This window comes from Saccopteryx bilineata, chromosome 4, assembly GCF_036850765.1.
Source record: "Saccopteryx bilineata isolate mSacBil1 chromosome 4, mSacBil1_pri_phased_curated, whole genome shotgun sequence".
Classification (NCBI taxonomy): domain Eukaryota; kingdom Metazoa; phylum Chordata; class Mammalia; order Chiroptera; family Emballonuridae; genus Saccopteryx; species Saccopteryx bilineata.
In genome coordinates this window covers 157,443,359-157,456,756 of record NC_089493.1, presented here as the reverse complement: position 1 = coordinate 157,456,756, position 13,398 = coordinate 157,443,359, and positions in this window count along the sequence as shown.

The following is a 13,398-nucleotide window of genomic DNA, read 5'->3' as shown; positions in this document are numbered from 1 at the left end:
GTTGCCCATTTGTATTTCTTCCTGGGAGAAGTGTCTGTTCATGTCCTCTTCCCATTTTTTTATTGGATTGTTTGTTTGTTTGTTGTTGAGTTTTATGAGTTCTTTGTATATTTTGGATATTAGGCCCTTATCTGAGCAGTTGTTTGAAAATATCATTTCCCATTTAGTTGGCTGTCTATTTTGTTATCAGTTTCTCTTGCTGAGTAAAAACTTCTTAGTCTGATGTAGTCCCATTCATTAATGGGACTTCATTTCTCTTGCCTTTGGAGTCAAATTCATAAATTGATCTTTAAAACCAAGGTCCATGAGTTTAGTACCTATGTCTTCTTCTATGTACTTTATTGTTTCAGGTCTTATATTTAGATCTTTGATCCATTTTGAATTAATTTTAGTACATGGGGACAAACTGTAATCCAGTTTCATTCTTTTGCATGTGGCTTTCCAGTTTTCCCAGCACCATTTGTGGAAGAGGCTTTCTTTCCTCCATTGTGTGTTGTTAGCCCGTTTATCAAAAATTATTTGACCGTATATATATAGTTTTATTTCTGGACTTTCTGTTCTGTTCCATTGGTCTGAGTGTCTATTTTTATGCCAATACCATGCTGTTTTGATTGTCGTGGCCCTATAATATAGTTTGAAGTCAGGTATTGTAATGCCCCCAGCTTCATTTTTTTTTTTTTTTTTTTTTTTTTTAGGATTGCTTTGGCTATTTGGGTTTTTTTATAGTTCCATATAAATCTGATTATTTTTTTGTTCCATTTTTTTTTAAATGTCATTGGAATTTTGATGGGAACTGCATTAAATTTGTATATTGCTTTGGGTAATATGGCCATCTTGATTATATTTATTCTTCCTAACCAAGAACAAGAAATATTCTTCCATCTCATTGTATCTTTTTCGATTTCCCTTAACAATGGTTTGTACTTTTCATTATATAAGTCCTTTACATTCTTTGTTATGTTTATTCCTAGGTATTTTTTTGTTGTTGTTGCAATCGTGAAGGGGATTATTATTTTTTAGTTCATTCTCAAATGTTTCATTGTTGACATATAGAAAGGCTATAAACTTTTGTATGTTAATTTTTTATCCTGCGACCTTACTGTATTAGCTTATTGTTTCTAGTAATCTTTTTGTGGATTCTTTGGGGTTTTCGATGTATAGGATCATATCATCTGCAAAAAGTGATACCTTTACTTCTTCTTTTCCGATATGGATGCCTTTTCTTTCTTTGTCTTGTCTGATTGCTCTGGCTAGAACCTCTAGTACCACATTAAATAAGAGTGGAGAGAGTGGACAACCCTGTCTTGTTCCTCATTTAAGGAGGAAAGCCTTCAGTTTTGTGCCATTTAATATGATGTTAGCTGATGGTTTATCATATATGGCCTTTATCATGTTGAGATATTTTCCTTCTATACCCATTTTGTTGAGAGTCTTAAACATAAAATTGTGTTGTATTTTATTGAAAGCCTTTTCTGCATCTATTGATAAGATCATGTGGTTTTTGTTCTTTGTTTTGTTGATATGGTGTATTACGTTAACCGTTTTACGTATGTTGAACCATCCTTGAAATTCTGGGATGAATCCCACTTGATCATGATGTATTATTTTTTTAATATGTTGTTGTATTCAATTTACTAGTATTTTGTTTAGTATTTTAGCATCTGTATTCATTAGAGATATTGGTCTGTAGTTTTCTTTTTTTGTGCCATCCCTGCCTGGTTTTGGTATGAGGGTTATGTTGGCCTCATAAAATGTGTTTGGAAGTATTGCTTCTTCTTCAATTTTTTGGAAGACTTTGAGTAGAATAGGAACCAAGTCTTCTTTGAATGTTTGATAAAACTTGCTAGTATAGCCATCTGGGCCTGGACTTATTTTGGGGGAGGTTTTTAATAGTTTTTTCTATTTTTTCTCTACTAATAGGTCTGTTTAGGCTTTCTGCTTCTTCTTGACTCAGTCGGCCTAGCGTGCAAAGGACCCGGGTTCGATTCCCGGCCAGGGCATACAGGAGATGCACCCATTTGCTTCTCCACCCTTCTGCTGCGCTTTCCTCTCTGTCTCTCTCTTCCCCTCCCGCAGCCAAGGCTCCATTGGAGCAAAGATGGCCCAGGCGCTGGGGATGGCTCTGTGGCCTCTGCCTCAGGTGCTAGAGTGGCTCTGGTCGCAACATGGCGGGGCCCAGGATGGGCAGAGCATCACCCCCTGGTGGGCAGAGCGTCGTCCCCTGGTGGGCGTGCCAGATGGATCCCGATTGGGTGCATGCGGGAGTCTGTCTGACTGTCTCTCCCTGTTTCCAGCTTCAGAAAAAAAAAAAAAAGAATGTATCCATTTCTTCTAGGTTGTTGAATTTAGTGGCATAGAGTTTTTCATTGTATTCTACAATAATTCTTTGTATATCTATGATGTCCATGGTGATTTTTCCTTTTTCATTTTGGATTTTGTTTATATGAGTTCTTTCTCTTTTTGCCTTGGTAAGTCTTGCCAGGGGTTTGTCAAATTTGTTGATCTTTTCAAAGAACCAGCTCCTTGTTCTATTAATTTTTTCTATAGTTTTTCTGTTCTCTATTTCATTTATTTCTGCTCTGATTTTTATTATCTCCTTTCTTTGGCCGGTTTTGGGTTGTCTTTGATCTTCTTTTTCCAGTTCCTTAAGGTGTGAAGTTAAGTGGATCACTTGGGCTCTCTCTTGTTTGTTCATATAGGTGACATGAACTTCCCTCTTATCACTGCTTTTCCTGCATCCCATAGATTCTGATATTGTCATTTTCATTTGTCTATATATATCTTTTGATCTCTGCACTTATTTTTTCTTTGATCCATTCATTTTTTAAAAGTTTGTTGTTTAGTTTCCACATTTTTGTGGGGTTTCTTTCCCCTTTTTTGCTGTTGAATTCTAGTATCAAGGCTTTATGATCAGAAAATATGCTTGGTACAACTTCAATTTTTCTGAATTTGCTGATGTTGTTTTTGTGGCCCAACATATGGTCAATTCTTGAGAATGATCCATGTACACTGGAGAAAAATGTATACTCTGTCACTTTGGGATAAAATGTCCTGTATCTGTCTATCATATCCAGGTGCTCTAGTGTTTTGTTTAAGGCCAATATATCTTTATTGATTTTCTGTTTGAATGACCGATCTAAAGCCGTCAGTGGTGTATTGAGGTCTCCAAGTGTAATTGTATTTTTGTCAGTTTTTGTTTTAAGGTCAATAAGTAGCTGTCTTATATATTTTGGTGCTCCTTGGTTTGGTGCATATATATTAAGAATTGTTATGTCTTCTTGATTCAGTGTCCCCTTAATGACCATTTTTGTCTCTGAGTACTTTTGCTGTCTTGTAGTCAGCATTATCAGATATAAGTATTGCTACGCCTGCTTTTTTTTTTGGATGTTAATTGCTTGGAGTATTGTTTTCCAGCCTTTCACTTTGAATTTGTTTTTATCCTTGTTGCTTAAATGTGTTTCTTGTAGACAGCATACAATTGGATTTTCTTTTATAATCCATTCTGCTACTCTGTGCCTTTTTATTGATGAGTTTAATCTGTTTACTTTTAGTGTAATTATTTATGCTTGTGAGTTCCCTATTGCCATTTTATAGATTGCTTTCTGTTAGTTTTTTGTATTGTTTGATTCTTCTCTTTCGTTTTTCTATCTTTTGTTTTTATTTGGTTGTATTCCATATATCTTTTCTCTGTTGCTATCATTTTTAAATCATGTGCTTCTGTGGTGGTTTTTTCAATGGTGGTTACCATTAAGTAGTGAAAAGGATTCCTACCCTGTTCATTGTAGTGTATTATTTTGAGAGTGCTTTTGCACTCAATCGTCCTTTGCTACTGTTAATCTCTGTCCTCTCCCCTTTTTTTGTTATTGTTGTCACAGTTTAAATTTGATTTTATTGTGTTCATGGTGGAGCTTTCACTTGTGGTTTTGTTTTGTTTTGTTCTTTTTATCTGGTTGGAAAACCCCCTTTAGTAATTCCTGGAGTGGGGGTTTCTGATGATAAATTCCCGCATCTTTTCTGTATCTGTGAATGTTTTTATTTCTCCTTCATATTTGAAGGATAGGTTTGATGCATATAGTATTTGTGGCTGAAAGTTCTTCTCTTTCAGGAATTTAAATATTGGGGTCCACTCTCTTCTAGCTTGTAATTTCTGTTGAGAAATCTGATGATAATTTAATGGGCCTTTCTTTATATGTTATATTCTTCTTTTTTCTGGCTGCTTTGAGAATTTTTTCTTTGTCTTTGGTTTGTGCCTATTTCATTTTGATGTACCTTGGAATAGGTTTGTTGGGGTTAAGAAAATTTGGAGTTCTGTTTGCCTCTTGAATTGGAAGCTTTAGTTCTTTCCACAGGCTTGGGAAGTTCTCATCTATTATTTATTTGAATATGTTCTTCATTCCATTTTCTCTCTTTGTTCTCTGATATACCTATTATTCTTATGTTATTCTTTTTAATGGAGTCAGAGAATTCCTGTAGTGCTTTCTCATTTAAAAAAATTTTTTTTTAATTTTATTTATTTATCCATTTTTAGAGAGGAAAGGGAGAGACAGAGAGAGAGACAGAGAGAGAGGAGGGGGGAGGAGCTGGAAGCATCAACTCCCATATGTGCCTTGAGCAGGCAAGCCCAGGGTTTCGAACCGGCGACCTCAGCATTTCCAGGTCGACACTTTATCCCACTGTGCCACCACAGGTCAGGCTCATTTTAAAAAAATTTTTAAGTCTCTTTCTTCTTCTCTCTGTTGTGCCTCAAATTGCTTGTCTTCTATTTCACTAATCCTACCTTCTGTCTGGCCTGTTCTATTAGCTAAGCTTGTTACCTCGTTTTTCAGCTCGTGTATTGAGTTTTTAATTTCTGTTTGATTTGTTTTTATAGTTTAAATTTCCTTGGTAATATATCCTTTGTGTTCATTGAGTTGTTTTCTGAGCTCCCTAAATTGCCTTTCTGTGTTTTCTTGTATATCTCTGAGTATTTTTAGGATTTCTATTTTAAATTCTCTGTCATTTAGCTCCAAGATTTCCAATATATTAAATTTTTTCTCCATAGATTTTTCCTCATCTATCTGTGTTACCTCTCTTCCTTTTGTATCCATGATATTTGATTTCATCTTCCTTAATGGCATCTAAGGGTGCTTTTGTTGATAGTATTAATGAGAATTAATAAAGAATAAAAAGTTAAAAATAAAAAAAGAATTAAAGAAAATTAAAAATTAACAAAAGTTTTATTCCCCCCCTTTTTTCCTTCTCCTCTCCTCTCCCCTCTTTCTTGAGAAAATCTTGTGGTGAACTGTGAATTATATTGTGCTTAATAGAACAAACAATACCTATAATGGAGGGCCTGAGTTGGGAAGAAGTAATAAAGGGGGGAAAAGGAAAGTATGGACCCACAAAATGCAAATAAGGAAAAATTTTCATCAAGAATAAAATGATTTGCTTTTAGGTGTTGGTTGACTGAAAGATATGATGAGAGAAATAAGAGGGAAACTGGAAAAAGGGGAAAAAATTTAAAAATTCCTATTGTATTTAGTGGAACAAGAACTAGATAAAATGGAGAGCCAAGGTTGGGAGCACTGCTAGTGAGTTTAAAAAGGGAAGTAAAAAACCACCAAAGTGGTCCTGGCCGGTTGGCTCAGCAGTAGAGCATCGGCCTGGCGTGCGGGAGACCCGGGTTTGATTCCTGGCCAGGGCACATAGGAGAAGCACCCATTTGCTTCTTCACCCCCACCCCCTCCTTCCTCTCTGTCTCTCTCTTCCCCTCCCGCAGCCAAGGCTCCATTGGAGCAAAGATGGCCCAGGCGCTGGGGATGGCTCCTTGGCCTCTGCCCCAGGCACTAGAGTGGCTCTGGTTGTGGCAGAGCGACGCCCTGGAGGGGCAGAACATCGCCCCCTGGTGGGCAGAGCGTCGCCCCTGGTGGGCGTGCTGGGTGGATCCTGGTCGGGCGCATACGGGAGTCTGTCTGACTGTCTCTCCCCATTTCCAGCTTCAGAAAAATACAAAAAAAAACCCAACAAAGTGCCACAAATATAAGTTTGAGTCCCAGATAAAATAATTTGTTCGTTAATGAGGATTGAATGAGAGGAGACGTAAAGGAGAAAGGAAGAAACTAATATAGAAGGAGAAATGAAAGAAAAAAAAAGGCAGAACCACTAAAAGAAGAGAAAAAAAAGAGGAGAGAGAGAGTTAAGGGTTTTGGAGTGCAACCCTCATAGATAGAAAGGAAGAAGAATAAAAGATAATGGGAGATGTAACACTTATGGGGTAGGTGTAACACTCAAGGAGAGGAGAGAGTAAGACTGGCAGAGAATTAAACAACCAAATTAGAAGAGGAAAAAAATAATCAAGACATGAAGATAAGAGAAACAAATGAACAAATATAATAAAATGGGATAGGTTACAAAGTCTGTGGATTATTCTTGATTTTGAGAGGTTATCTTTTTGTTTTTTCTTTTCTCTCCCTCTTTCTGGTCAGTAACTCTGTACCCTGAGTTCTGCCCCTGTGGCATGCTTAGGTAGAGGTTTCCAGTCGATAAGTCTCTATGGCAATGTCATATATTGAGCTTCAGTCTCGGCAGTTGAGGTTCATTAGCATTTGTAGGCTCTGACAGTGAGAAAGTCTGTGTTTCCGGAACCTCTCTCCTAGTCTTTCCTTCTTGAATTAGTAGCCTGATGATCCAGCTATGGGGTTGCTGCTACCTTTGCCTGGAGAGCATGAGGCTCAAGGAGCTGGCAAATCCCCACTCTATTCCCACTCCACGCAGGGCTCTGGGTAAGGCTCAGTCAGTCAGATCTGCTAGCATAATCAGGCGGGGCTTTAACCCAAACAAAGACTTCTGACTCTGCCCCTCTGTCTGGTAACACAGGCAGGCGCCCACTCCCAGGGTGCTCGGAGGAATCTCTTGCCCACTCTCTGTGCACGCTGACCAGGATATCAGGCTGGCTGCCTGTCACTCCAAGTGAGACCCCCGCCCACACGGAAAATTTCTAGTGTTGGAATTAGCTCTTGCTCCCTCCCCATGCGTGGCTTTTTCAGGGCACTGTGGAGGCCCTGAGATTCTGCTTTTGGCCCATACAAAGGCCTCTAACTCTGCCCCTCTGAGAACACAGGAGCCCACTCCCAAGGCACTCAGAGGAATCTCTTGCCCACTCTCTGTGTACGCCGACCAGGAGATCAGGCCGGCTGCCTCTCACTTCGAGTTAGACATCCACCTGCATGGAAAAGTTCCAGCATTGGAATTAGCTCTCGCTTCCTCCCCATGTGCAGCTTTTTCAGGGCGCTGGGGCAGCCCCGAGATTCTGCTTTCAACCCACACAAAGGCCTCTGACTTTGCCCCTCTGTCAGGTAACATGGGCGCCCACTCCCAGGGCTCTAGGAGGAATCTTTTGCCCACTATCTGCATGTGCCGACCAGGAGATTGGGGAAGATAGCTGTCCCAAGTGCCTTTCTTTGTCTGAGTTTGGCACGAGCATTACCTTGTATTGACTGGGTTGCCACAAGCACAGTTTTTTCTCTGCTTGGATCTCTGTGCCACAGCCTGGTTTGGCTATTTTTGCCATGGCCTGGATGCCCTTTGCCCGCCTTAGTTCCTATACTCTCAGTTCCCAGTGAAAGCAGCCCTTATTTAGGTTAGTGAGGAAGACAGAGTGTTTCCTCCTCCTTATTTCCTTCGGGGTTTGATTATATATTTAGCCAATTTTTCACTCGATCATACCTTTGCGTGTATTGCAGAACATCTGGAGGCTCCAAGGATAGATTTTTCTGTTTCTGGTTGAAGATCTTGTTGAGTTTTGGGGGAGATTTATTGGTATCACTCCTTATGGTGCCATTACTCTGATGTCATCTTCAGTTCTTCAGCTTTAAGGCTCAAGCAAAGGTGCTCTCAAGCTTTTGGGTACTCCTCCCTACATCTCATCAGACCTGGGGACCAGATGTGGAGAACCTTGGTTCTTCAGGGGAGAGAGTGGCTCTGAAGAGCTAGCTGTGGGGTTTGTCTCTTCCACTTTCCTTACTGTAAAGTGAGGGAAGCAGGATCTAGGAGGCTGGCACCACACTTTAACTTTCTCTACTTCTGCTGAGTGTAGGCTGTAGGCTCTGTCTCTGCCAAGTGCAGGCTGCAGGCAGACGATGAGAACACTGGCTATGACCCCATGTTCTGGCTGCTTTGTTTTATATCCCCTTCTGCCCCTCTACCTCACTGTTCCTCTCCACATAAGGAGACCCAATCATTCCAAGTTTTCCTCTTTTTACCCCTCAGACAAGTCCAGAGATTTCCCTCCTTCCTGTAGTACATCAAAGAAAAAAAATTTAGTCACTTCAGGTTTGTCTCTTATCCTCTCCAAAGCTCACTGTGAATGTGTTTTATCTTCTGCTCCCTTTATTATTCCACCCCACCTTCAGTCTTTTTAAAAAATATTTATTGATTTTTAGAGAGAGAGAGAAGTGAGAAAGAGAGAGAAGGAAAGAGAGAGAGAAGAGGAAGGAGCAGGAACCATCAACTCCCATACATGCCTTGACAAAACAAGCCGAAAGTTTCGAACTGGCAACCTCAGTGTTCCAGGTCGACGCTTTATCCCACTGCGCCACCACAGGTCAGGCCCACCTTTAGTGTTTTGGTGCATGAATCTTTCAGATGCACCTCTGAGCCCAGCTGGGGTTCCTTAATTGCATTATAGTTATTCAATTTGTTGAAATTTCAAGGGGAGAAATCAGGAGTATCTTTAATGCCACCATTACTCTGATGCCATCTCCTACTTTCTTTTATAGTTTAAATTTTGGCGTATACTTCACACAATTAAAAACCAAAATTAAATAAGAAAAATATTTTAGCTATAATAAACTAGTGTTTATCAGAACAACTTTCATAATGAGAACATTTATAGAAGCTGAATAAACACAAGAAAACAAAAGTTTTTGGAAGCATTGTAACAATAACAACACAAACATAACCATAACTTGAGGGACTGAGATTCCAGAGAGAAGGGAAATGCTCTGACATGAGTTGGACATTCTGGGATGCCTTTCCTTTCAAGGTTTTTGCTGAATACTAATGGGACAAAGGTTAATGGCCAGAAATCTGAGCAGAGCTCTTTGTAATCTCATAGACTTGGAGACAAAAAATTAAAGTTCAGAGCCCTGAAAAACGTCCTAGTGTTTCAGCAAAGACCTTTATAAATAACTGATTAATCAGATCATAATTAAATTTTTATAAATATTGAACCCAGCCTCAGCTTCACACAGCTTAGTCATGGGCTAGATTTGTGTAATTTGCTGCCAATTTAGCTACATGACAAAAGGAAAACCATCATCTCTGGAGGAAAAGATTATTACATGAAGCTTTAGATTTTCTGTATAATTTGTAATCACAGTGCCTTCCATTTAAGGAAAAATTAGCGAACATTCCAGAAACAGGATAAAATGACCAAAAATCAAGGGAGAAGATAAAGAAACAAACCCAAAGGAGACCCAAATATTGACATTATCATTCATGGACTTTAAAATAACTATTATTAATGTGCTAATGATAAAAGAAAGCAAGAAGAAAAATTTCATTAGACATTTATAATCTATGAATAAAATAAAATAAGATTCTAAAACTGAAAAATAAAAAGGTAGATTAAGAACTTAATACATGGATTTAGCAACAGTTTAGACATATATGAAGAGTAGTGAGTTAAGTAATATGTCAATAGAAAAATCAAAGCTGAAACACAGAGGAATAAGAATGTAGAATGTAAAGCATGAAAAAGAGAGTAAGAAAGATATGGACACAGTAAGGTCTAACTTAAGAATACCTGAAGTCCCAAAATCAAAAGAAAAAAATAGAATGGGGGAGAGCCAATATTTAAAGAAAATATTTGTAGATAGATTTCTAAAAATAATGAAAGACACTGCACTACAGATTAATAAACTCTATTAACCAAAAACAAGACTAATATTAAAAAAAAAACATAGCCAGATTCACGATAAAAAACTGCTGCTAATAATTAAAACAAAGAGAAAAACTTAATAATATCCAGAAGAAGACATTACATTTTTTTAAATGCACAGTAAAAAGATTAATAGTTGTTTTATTCTTTCTTTTTAATGATGAAACCTAAAGGACAATAAAATGCCATCTTTAAAGTCTTGGAATTAAATTTCTGTCCAATTAGAATTATGTTTTGAAAAAAACCTTCATAAATGAAGGTAAAATAAAGATGAGTTTGTGCAAACAATTACTGAGAAAATTTTCTGTTCAAAGACCTGCACCAGGCCTGACCTGTGGTGGTGCAGTGGGTAAAAACATCGACCTGGAATGCTGAGGTCACCGGTTCGAAACCCCAGGCTTGCCTGGTCAAGGCACATATGGGAGTTGATGCTTCCTGCTTCTTCCTCTGTTCTTTCTATATCTTTCCTCTCTCTGTCTCTTTCTCTCTCTGTGTCCCCTCTCTCTAAAAAGATGAATAAATAAAATGTAAAAAAAAAATACCTGCACCAAATATAAAAAAAAACAAACCTTACAGAGAATTCTTTTGCAGAAGCAAAAGGAGAATGGTTCCAGAGGAAAGTGTGGGAATTCAGAGGGCTAAAGAGCAATAGTAATGGCATGTGTGCATTGATCTAATTGAATACTGACTGTGTAAGATAACAAAATAATCTTAATTAAGTTGTGTGGGGTTTAAAGTATATGTAGAATGTGACTATATGAAAACAATGGGACAAAAGAAGGGTGAGGTTAATAAAAATAAAATGTTCTAAAGTCCTGTGTTGACTTGGTGTGGTTGACCTTGCACAGAAGTGCCTGAGACAGAGCTAACTTGGTAAACAACAGCTATCATTACTATTAATTTTTTATTTTTTCAAGAAAAAGAGAGAGAGAGAGAGAGGAGTTTAAAGATGGCAGCTGAGTAGGCAGACACACAGACTCTCAGCTCACACCACTAAACTGGATTATAAATTAACTTAGGAACAATCAGCATGCAAAAACAACTTTAGACTAAAAGACAGGTCTCAAAAACCAAGAAGCAAAGAAAAACCACACCAAGCCTGATAGAGAGTGCAGAGGTGTGGTGGGGGCTCCTCTGCTTCCAGGAGCAGAAGAGGGTGAGGCTGAGAGCCCAGAAGGATTCTCATTACAAGAAGAGAGACCCTGAGAGATGGGGGTCCTCAGTCTCAGAACCAGAGACCCAGCCTACAAATCCAGAGTCTGGAGAAAACAGATGAAAAGAGCAAAGATCTGTGAGTGGAAAGAGGTGGGGGCACCTTAAAGGGACAGAACAGAAAATACTGCTCACAGCACTTGCCTGGGGTCTTGGGGACAAGGATGGTTGAGAGGACTGGTTTGTCTTCCAAAAGGAAAGTGGGGAGAGTGAGACAGATGGTGATGGGCAAAGAAATGCCTGGGATGACCTGAGAAGCTGACTCATCCAGTGCAGAGGTGGCCATAGCTGGGGGAAGGGTTGATCCCTTCACACAGCACAAGCTTAAAGTGATTCCGGGTGACCCACCTACAGAAAGCTTTCTGGCTCCAATCAGTGCAAAAGACACAGCTGAAAGCAGGAAGTGGGGTGGAGGGGCAGTAACTCAGGTCTCCAGGGTGATCTAAGATACACCTCCCCCTGCTGAAGCTGAGAAAGTGCCCAGCCCCCAGAGAGCAGCTGGCAGAAGAGGCCTCCAGATTCTCAGAAGTTACACTCACCACATTCCTGGATACAGTTTCAAGTAAGCCGCCTGCTGAAATCAGTAAACAAGATTACCACTGTGTTAAGTAAACTGAAAACAAACAAATCAAGACTTCAAAGCAGCTCTACTAGGAAAGGAGACCACAACTGAAAAAGCCTACAAGCCAAACACAGAATGGGAAGGCAAAAGAACATAAGTCATATGCTTCAACAAGACAAATCCTTAGAAAAAGTTCTGGATGAAACAAAAGTAATCAAATTACTGAATGCAGAGTATAAAATACTGATTGTTAGGATGCTTAAGGATCTCACAACTACAATGAATGCACTTAATAAAAACCTCAATAAAGAAATTGTAAGCATCAAACAGGACATGAAAATAATAAAGAAGAACCAGATAGAAATGACAAACACAATATCAGAAATAAAAACTGCCCTAGAAAAAAATAAAAACTAGGCTAGATAAAGCAGAGGATTGAATCAGCGACTTAGAAGACAAAATAAGTGAAAACACAGAAGCAGAACAGCAAAAAGAAAAGAGAATCAAAAAGTCTGAGGAAACTCTAAGAGCTCTGTGACAATATGAAGAGAAGCAATAGCCGCATAACAGGGGTTCCTGAGGAGAAGAAAAAGAAAAGGGAATAGAGAAATTGTTAGAAGACATTATAGCTGAAAATTTCTCTAAATTGATGCAGGAAAAAGTGACACCGGTTTAAGAAGCAGAGAGAACCCCATTTAAAAAAAAACCCAAAGAGACCCACACCAACACATATCATAATCAAAATGCCAAAGCTATGAGATACAGAAAGAATACTAAAAGCAGTAAGAGAGAAACAGTCCATCCCTACAAAGAAACCCCCAGAAGGATGACATTCGACTTTTCAACAGAAACACTTGAGGCCAGAAGGGAATTGCAAGAAATATTCAAAGTAATGCAGAACAAGAACCTACAACCAAGACTTCTTTATCCAGCAAGACTATCATTTAAAATTGAAGAAGGAATAGAAAGCTTCCCAGACAAAAAAACAAACAAACAAACAAAAAACCTCAAGGAATTTATTACAGCTAAACCAATGCTGCAAGAAATGTTAAGTGGCCTGTTGTAAACAGAACAAAGGGAGAAAAGAATATAGTAAAAGAAGAATGTAGATTTAAAGAATAAAATGGCAATAAACAACTACATATCAATAATAACCTTAAATGCAAATAGATTAAATGATCCAATCAAAAGACATAGGGTAGCTGAATATATAAGAAAACAGGACCCATACATATGCTGTCTACAGGAGACCCACCTCAAAACAAAAGATACACATAAACTGAAAGAAAAAAGATGGAAAAAAATATTTTATGCAAGTGGAGATGAAAACAAAACTGGGGTAGCAATACCTATATCTGACAAAATAGACTTTAAAACAAAGATAATAGTAAGGGATAAAGTAGGTCACTACATAATGATAAAGGAAGCAATTCAACAGGAAGACATAACCATTATAAATATCTATGCATCTAATATAGGAGCACCTAAATGTATAAAGCAGATTTTGATGGACATAACAGGAGAGAGCAACAGCAATACTATAATAGTATGAGATTTCAATACTCCACTAACATCACTGGATAAAGCCTCAAGAAAGAAAATTGGCCCTGGCTGGTTGGCTCAGTGGTAGAGCGTCGGCCTGGCATACGGGGGACCTGGGTTCAATTCCCGGCCAGGGCACATGGGAGAAGCGCCCATTTGCTTC